Here is an 8,021-nt window from a genome sequence, read left to right on the forward strand (position 1 = left end):
ACTGCAGATGTTTGATTTTTTTAAAATTCCTAAAAAATGTCAAAGTTCTGAAAGTGGGGGGTGGGGTGGGTGGATAGGTAGAATTTGTGATAAAAAAACGCTTGTGGTTGTATATCTATCATAGATATATGTGAGATATATACTTTGTGGTATAAAAAAATATATACATATTTATATAAACACATCTATGTTTTATATCACAAACTCTACCTGAACTCCAACAGCCTGAGCCTCAGGCTGCTGAGCTCTCCCGAAGCATTCCTGAGGAAGTCTTCAGCCAGTGGGGTTTTTTTTCAGATTAATTAACTGTTTTCTCTTAATAATATGTGTTAATTGGATCAGTTGAACTACTGACTGCACACCTGGCAGGGGGGTTCAGGTGGGTTGGAGTGTGGAGCTGCTGTGGCCAGTGCTGCGTGTGCCACGCTGGGACCTTCTCCTGCCCTCGGCCCTGGGGACCAGGGCTTGAGACAAGGCGATGACAAAGGAGACAACAATGACTTTAAATAGGGCAGTTGCCAATCCGTCCTTCCTTCCTCGCTGTGAGGAAATCGGTGGTGGTGCCTCAAACACACTCTTGGTCCTTCCCTGAGCCACCTCCCTGGTTTGCTGCTGGGGGAACCGGCCCCGCTCGCTGCAGGGAGTTACTGCCAGGGACCAACAAGATCCCCCGCACAAAACTTCGCTTTTAAGAGGCGAATTGCTTTTTCAGAGTGAGTAATAAGAGTTTAAACTTCAGGACTCCCTCCTGGCGACGTTACTCCTCCTCTCCCATGAGGTTGACAACTTCTTGTGTCCCTCTGAACCGCACTGCTGTGGTTTAGATGGAATAACTTAGTGTGAAAAGGAGCTTTTTCTCAAGAAAACACTGGTTATGGCACCAGGGAAGTTCTGTGGCAAAGCTGGTGCTTCCCTGTAATGCTCTGCCAGCTCTGGACTCGAGGTGACACCGAGGAGGTGAAGGTGCCACCCGCTCGGGCAGAAGCCAACGTGCCCAAGGCTGACACACGGCGGGGAGCGGAAACTGCCTGCGGGTGTTTCCCCGAGGATTTAGCAAGGGTTTCCTGACACTCCTCTGCCTTTCGACCGGCAGCTGACTCCTTCCACACTTGTTTTTTAATGTTTGTTACGTCTTGCCATGTTGTGTGGTGTTTGTGAGGCGTCGAGTGAAAACACTGCAGGAGTAAAACACTTAATGGCCTTTTTCAGTCCCTTGCCCACCTGTATTAACCTGATGGGGTTTTGCTTCGTGGAGATAACGCTGACGGGGAGATGTGTGGCGAACTCGAGCTTAAAAACTTCCCCTTCTATAGATTGGGCACTTCTTGGCTTTTCTTTTTGTTCGTTTGTCCAAACTAAACTCCCTAAGACTTCGGTGCCGAGTTCATCTCGTGAGCTCCAGGCGAGCGTGCGATTGGCTTTATTTGCTTGAAATGCTAAAAATTGATAGTCACAAATGGAGAGCGGGGTCGGGACAGGCTGGGGGGTGCCCTGTGTCTGTGCGGAGCCGGCTTGGCCCCGAGCGGGCACTTCATCTCTAATTGCGGGGCTTTTCTGTGTTTAATGTGCGCTGTTGTTTGGGTTCCTCCGTGCAACGCTGAAGCTGCCTTTTCGCTCGATGTGACTCTCTCTTGTTTTGAATGTTTCCCGGTATATGACCAGTATGTTTTTCTTCTTTCTTCTAAACATCCAGTCTTTAAGTATTTGCACAAGTTTTTCAGCTATTTTCCTTGTGATTGCTCAAGCGGAGCTGGGAAATCCGCAGCAGTGGTATCCAAGAGATGATGAGCAGCGACTGGACTCTTCCCTGGAAGATTTGCAGGGTTTTTTCTGGCGAGAACCGACACTGGCTGTCCCAGCAGCCGCTGGTCACTCTGCTGCCTTCCCTTTCCCGGCCAGCACGTCCCAGGGCGGGATTAATCCCTCCCGGTTGCTCTTCTGTGCGTTGGAATCTTTGGATTGTGTATTTTCTGGAGAAAACTCTCACTTCATGTTTCCACAGATTTCAATGCTCCTTGGATTTTTTTTGCGGGTATTTGGCTGTTTCCAAACAGCAAGAGGCTGAAGGCTTGGGGAAAAAAAATGCCATTTTGCTTTTCATCTGCTGCCGGGGATTGCGCTGGGCTGGGTTTGGGTGTTTCATCCCATTTGTGCAGGTGGAGCCTTTCGGAGGGCAATGGAGGAGGGAAGCATTTTGCTAATTTGTTAATTGGGGAGGCGGGGTGTGGGCTGGCAGCCCCTCTGAGGGCAGCAGCCGCTGTTAACACAGCGCTGCAGAGACCCGGCTCGGGGTCACACACCAAGCAGTGTCTTCGGAAACCGATACCAAAAATCTTGTTTTTCTTACCCACGGAAGCTGAGGGCATTTTCTCTGGGGGGGGTGAAGGCATTTGGTGCCGTTGGGGGGGGTGTACAGGGCTGTGACCAGAACCTCTTCTGTCTCTGAGTCCAAATAACCTGCTTCCCTGGAGGAAAAGGTGGGGGTTAAACGATGGCGATTCTTCGCCTTCGCTGTTCCTGCTCAGATGGTTTCACCGGGGCACAGCCTCTCTCACTTACTCAAGTTTGGGCCTTTGGTGAATGCTTTCAGCTCCCCCTGCGTTTCATCTCCCGCTTTGCTTTTGTCTTGTCTTGGGTTTTGGTTTGTTTTTTTTTTTTTTTAAAAAAGAAAAAAAACAGACTTGAGTTTTGGGTTGAAAGAGTGGGGTCTGGCCAGTGGCTCCCACGCGGGCTTCGTGTGTGTGGTCCTGTCCCTGTCCCGGGATGCCGAGAGCGCTGGTTCCCGGGAGGAAGGGCCTCTGCCCTGTTGGGTTTTCTGTTCTGCTCCGTCTGCTGGGACCTCGTTAACGCCTCTCTAAGAGACGACAGAACTCCCAGATCCTTTCAGGTGCAGATAAAAGCTGCGTTTTGCTGTTTTCGGTCCAATCTCCGGGAAGTCATGACATAACGATCAAAAGAACCTTTTCCATTCTGGTTCTCCCTCTTCCTGGCTTGTTGTGAGCGAGGAGACTGTGACTAATGACCGTGGTTGAATTCCAGTGGCACAGCTCGTGGGTTGATGTGGAGATAGGGCAGGGCTGTGGAACTGAAACCTCCCCGATCAACAACGCCTGGGGCTTTATTTATGTTTTTTAGCAATAAAGGGCACAGTCTCCTGTTGGGCTCTTGCCCTGCCCTGTGCTGGGGGGAAGAGCCGTTTGCCAGGGGAGAAGGTGCTTCAGGCTTATCCTGGGGACGGTGGGAATTCCTCGCAGCCACCTCCACTGTGCCCATCCTGGGGCCACAAGGAATTAATTTGCCTGGTACAATTTTGGTAGAGACTCTGTCCCGCTCCCATCCGGATACGTCCTGGGCTTGTCCCAGGGTGAGAGAGAAGAATTTCCTGGAGCTGCTCGTGTCTTAATTGTAAAACACACCTGCCTGTGGGCAAATTGTGGTACTAAAGAATAACTGAAGCTGTTTAATTTATCCTCGCTGTGCTGTTCCGTTTGAAATAAAGCCTTTGTAACTAAGGAGAGGGGATCCCGTGCTGCTCTCTTGCTTTTTACGCCAATACCCGTGGAGGTGAGGAAACCCCACGGCCAGGCCAGGTCTTCTGCGGACCATCACCCTACCGGTGCCAGCGGTGGCTGCGCCCAGCATGGTGGCAGACGCTGGGGAAGTCACTCCGTTGCTGTCTATGTACTGAATAACGTGGGTGGCACCTGGAGCACATCTTTGTATGTCGATAGGGGCCCTGCTGCTGGTGTTCCTGGGGGGCACCAAAGTAACGGGAGGGATAGGGGCCGCGCTTCGTGGCGAGGGAAGGACCCCAAGCGAAGGTGTTTTTAAATAAAGGTGGGTAACGAGTTGTGAGCCGGGGCGAGTGTTCCCTGCTCAGCCTTCGGGATCCTCAGGGCACCTCCGGCTTCCCCAGGACAGAGACCATGCGCGGGGGCTGGTGGCTGTGGTTAGTGGTGCCGGGGGCTCTAGACATGCGCGGGGGCTGGTGGCTGTGGTTAGTGGTGCCGGGGGCTCTAGATTTGCCTGGGTTTGAGCCCATTTTATTGCAAGTTACTCTGCAGAGAGAGTGGATGGTGACGGGGACGTGCTGCGGCGTTGCTCCGAGTCCCCCCGCTTCGGGAGCGGTACAAGGGAACAAGTAAAGGGTTCAGGCTGCCCCGGGGGCCGGGTAGGAGTAATTCTGGTTGTGTTAAATTACTTGCACGTTAGCGCACTGCGGTCCCGGTATCCCCATCACTGGAGAAGGACGTGGGAGTCGCACACATGGAAGACTCCCCCTCTCAGAAGGGGCTGAGCTCCGACAGCCTCATCTTTCCCGGGTGCGGAATTAGGGCATCGTCAGTGAGCAGCTTCTCTGGAGTCTCGCTCCTTTTATTTCCTCCTCAGGGTGGAATCGTGGCCTCCTCGAGTGCACTGGGTCACCCCAGAGAGGTTTGGTTTCCCTGAGGAAAGGAGCTGGTGCCCATCAAGGGGGATCCTGCCAAGTTCTGCTGCTCTGGAGGGACCAGGGCCCCGGCAGCAGAGGATGGGGGTGCGGGATGGGACGGGTGGCACGGGCAGGGCTTTGGCTTAGGGACACCTGGGGACACCGAGTCGGGGATGGGCTTGTAGGGACCCTGTCACTTCGCCTAAATCTCCGGCTCTTGGACCATCAGAAGCTTCTGAAGGACTTTTAAAAGGGACGTTTTCTGCTATTTGAGTGTTAACTCAATCAAGGGAGTGGTGCCTCGGAGGATGGTTGGGAGGATGGTTTTAAGCAACTCAGCCGTCCCGGAGGGGGTCAGCATTGCCCCCAGGCTCGGGACAGGGATTTGAGACCTGGCAAACTCAGTGTTGTGGTGGGCTTCCAGCAGAAGGAACGTACCAGAGCTGTGACCACCTCTCCCCTGTGCCGGGAAACTCCTGACTCGGGGCTGGGGTGGAAATGTCAACATCGCTGCCTCCCCGGAACAGGAGGGCCCTTCCCGCTCCCACCCCGGGCTTATTTCTGCTAAACCCCCGTTTCTTTGGTTCATTGAGACTTGGAATTCCTTGGAAATTCCCTGGCAAAATCCGACCTGCGGGGACCCGGCTGGGCTGGAGAGACAACCTGGAGCGGGGGGGGACTGCGGGCAGCAGGCTCCCCGTCCTGTTCCGACTGACGCAAGTTGACTTGGCTGATGTTTGGGTGTTGTGTGCGAAACAGGCAGCAAAATCGGAGAAAAAGCTGCCCTTAGGGAAATGCCTTCCCCACGAAGGGAAAATGAGGTTAAAATGGGGGAGGAAAGAAGAGGGGGGATAAGACTGAACGCAATCACGGCTCGCTGCGGGGGTTTGCACACACAGGCAGCGGCCGCGGTATCGGGCGTGAAAACATGATCTCAGCAGCTTCAGCGGCCAGAGATTTCCTCCTTTTCATAAGAATTTTGCTCTCTCCAAAGTAAACAGCTGAGAAGGGCTCAGGACCCCGGGGGCAGGCGGGACAGCACGGGGCTGTGCTGTCTCTGGAGAGTCCCGGCGTTACAGACGTGTCCCCTACGGGGGTCAGCTCCACCGCGACCTCGGAGTTAAAGGCCTTTTGGATGGACTTTTAATAATTAAGTTGTTTATGAAAAGCAGGGGGGGCTCAGAGCTGTCTGGGCTCCCCGGGCCGGGCTGCCGCATACCTGCAGCGGGGTGTTTTGGGGGGGAGATTGATGATGCACTAATTGCTTTTTCTCCTTGGCGAAAGGCTCGGTGCTGCAGCCAGGGCTCTTCTCTGTCTTTGGCTTAATAATAACAAGCATCTTCCAGCATTTTGGGGGCTGGGAGGCTGCGGTGGGAGCGGGTACCTGCCTGCAGAGACGGCTGCCGGCACGGAGAGGGAGCGGGAAGGATTTGGGCCCCGGGGACTGTGAGGACACAGCGCATTTCCCAGCATCCCTAGTAAGAAAAAAATAAAATAATGATATTTCCTGGCAGGGCCTCTCCTTAAACATGAGAAATGAGGTGGTCAAAGTATTGCAAAATCACTCAAGTGAGTGCTGGAAGCAGATTCCTGCCCCCAGCCGCGGGGAGCGGAGCTGTGGCCATGGGCTCTGCATGCCACGGTCGCCACTGCCCACCCGGCAGCGATTCGGGGCCGTGGCAAACACAGACACCAAAATCTTCATGGTTTGGGCTTGAATATTCTCGACTTTAAATTCCTTATGGGTAGGGAAGGAGCTGGAGGTCCAGGGGCCAGCAGGGGGAGCGGGTGGGATGCTCTGGTGGCCGATGACTGCGCTGGACCCCAGGCAGGTACCACCACGTCTTGGCCCTTGTGAGATGCAGGAGCAAATCGTGATGCTCTTCGTTAGCCTCAGCGCCTTCTCCTCCTCCTTGGCCTTCCTCACGTAAAGAACATGAGGATGTTTAGTTCTAGACTAGCTCCGCACTGGGGGCTGGGGGGGTGTGTTGCTCCTGTTGACCATGGGCATCATGGTCATACCGGTGCTACCAGTAGCACTGTGGTGTGAGGTGGCCTTGGAAGTGTCCTCGTGTGCTGAGACAGCTTAAAGAGGAGAGCTGAGGCCCTGGGGCTGTTCCCATATTCATTCCCCTATTTTAGTGTACCCATAACATGAGGTTGAAGATGATCTCCAGATCATCTAGATGATCTCCAGAGGTCCCTTCATGCTGTGATTCTGTGAATAAATGACCATCCTGTGGTCCCGAAAGCTGGCCACCAGTCCAGAAGCGCAGGAGCCAGTGGTGTCAGCATCTCCAGGGGGTGTCAGGCAGAGGGGCTCCAGCTGGGCCATAGAAGCTGGCGCTGACCCTGGGCAGCAAAGCTCTGAGCAGGCGGTCTGTGATGCCGAGAGAACCACTGATTTCTGTCTCATGGCATCTCGAGGGATGTTTTCACAGTCGCGTGTCTAAAGAGGAGGACAAACTTGTGCTTGCTTTCAAACCTGGGTACCACGGAGCTGTTGCTGACCCCTGTCTTGGTCATGCTCCATAATTTTAATAGCCCATGGAGGTGGCCATGAGCAGGGACGCTACGGTGGCGTTGGGAACACACCAGCTGTCCATGGAGGCAGCCCAGGGGACACCATGGTGGCATCAGGAACCCACCAGCCCCGATGCTTAGCAGGGCACCACCAGGGCTCCATTTCTGTGCTGAGCTTCGGAGGAGTTTCAAGTCCTGCTGGTGGTGAGTGAGGATTTCCTAACAGCTATAGGTCATGCTGCCAGATGTCACTCGGGAGCTGAATCTGGGGGGAAAAGGTTGATTTTGGAGATGGGCCGTGTCCCGTTTCAGCAAAGCAGCTCAACGGACACTGTCAGAGCCTGCTCTTGGGTGCCCAAAGCCTCTTTCTGCTTCAAGCAGAGGCTTGTAGAGCAGAAGCACCTTCCCTGGGTTTCTCTGTCCCCAGGGAGGTGTCCCTCCACTCCACTCCACAAGCCACCAGTGGGGTCTGGGGGGAAAGGGGGTGAGAAAGCCCCTCCAAAGCCTTCCTGAACCTCCTTCTACACCCAGACCAGAGCAGGGAGAGTTGCTCATGGCCATCTTCTCACCCCCCTGGCAACTGATCCTTCAACCCTTCATAAGCTCCATCAACAGGAGCCCCAGCCTCCCTTAGCTCCCACGAGGCTTTCCTTGATGTCGGGAAGTGTGTTCCCAACCCCAAATATCCCCCTCCAGCCTCCTGCTGCCACGGGTGAGCCAATTACTCCTCGCTGCACCCCGGGGTGAGGTGGGGGTCCGGTCCTTGCAGGGAGGTCCCTGTGGGGAGGTGGGTTTGACCCCTTTTGGGGCAGGACAGCTGAGGGGATGCGGGATGGGGGCTCGGGCGTGAATGATGATCCCAGTCACCCCCCCCCCCCGGAGGAACCGAGAGGAGCCAGTTCTGTGTCAAAGGCGTTTATTGCTGTGGGGACTCGATGGTGTCACCCTATGAACGGGGACAAGGACGCTCCGCGGGAAGGTCCACCTGCGGGCAAAGCAGGAGCCGTTTCCCCCCCCCCCGAAGCTGGGGTGGTGCAGCAGAGAAGGGACCACTCCCCCCCGCAGAGGC

The sequence above is a fragment of the Numenius arquata genome, chromosome 6 (genome assembly GCF_964106895.1).
Source record: "Numenius arquata chromosome 6, bNumArq3.hap1.1, whole genome shotgun sequence".
NCBI lineage: Eukaryota > Metazoa > Chordata > Aves > Charadriiformes > Scolopacidae > Numenius > Numenius arquata.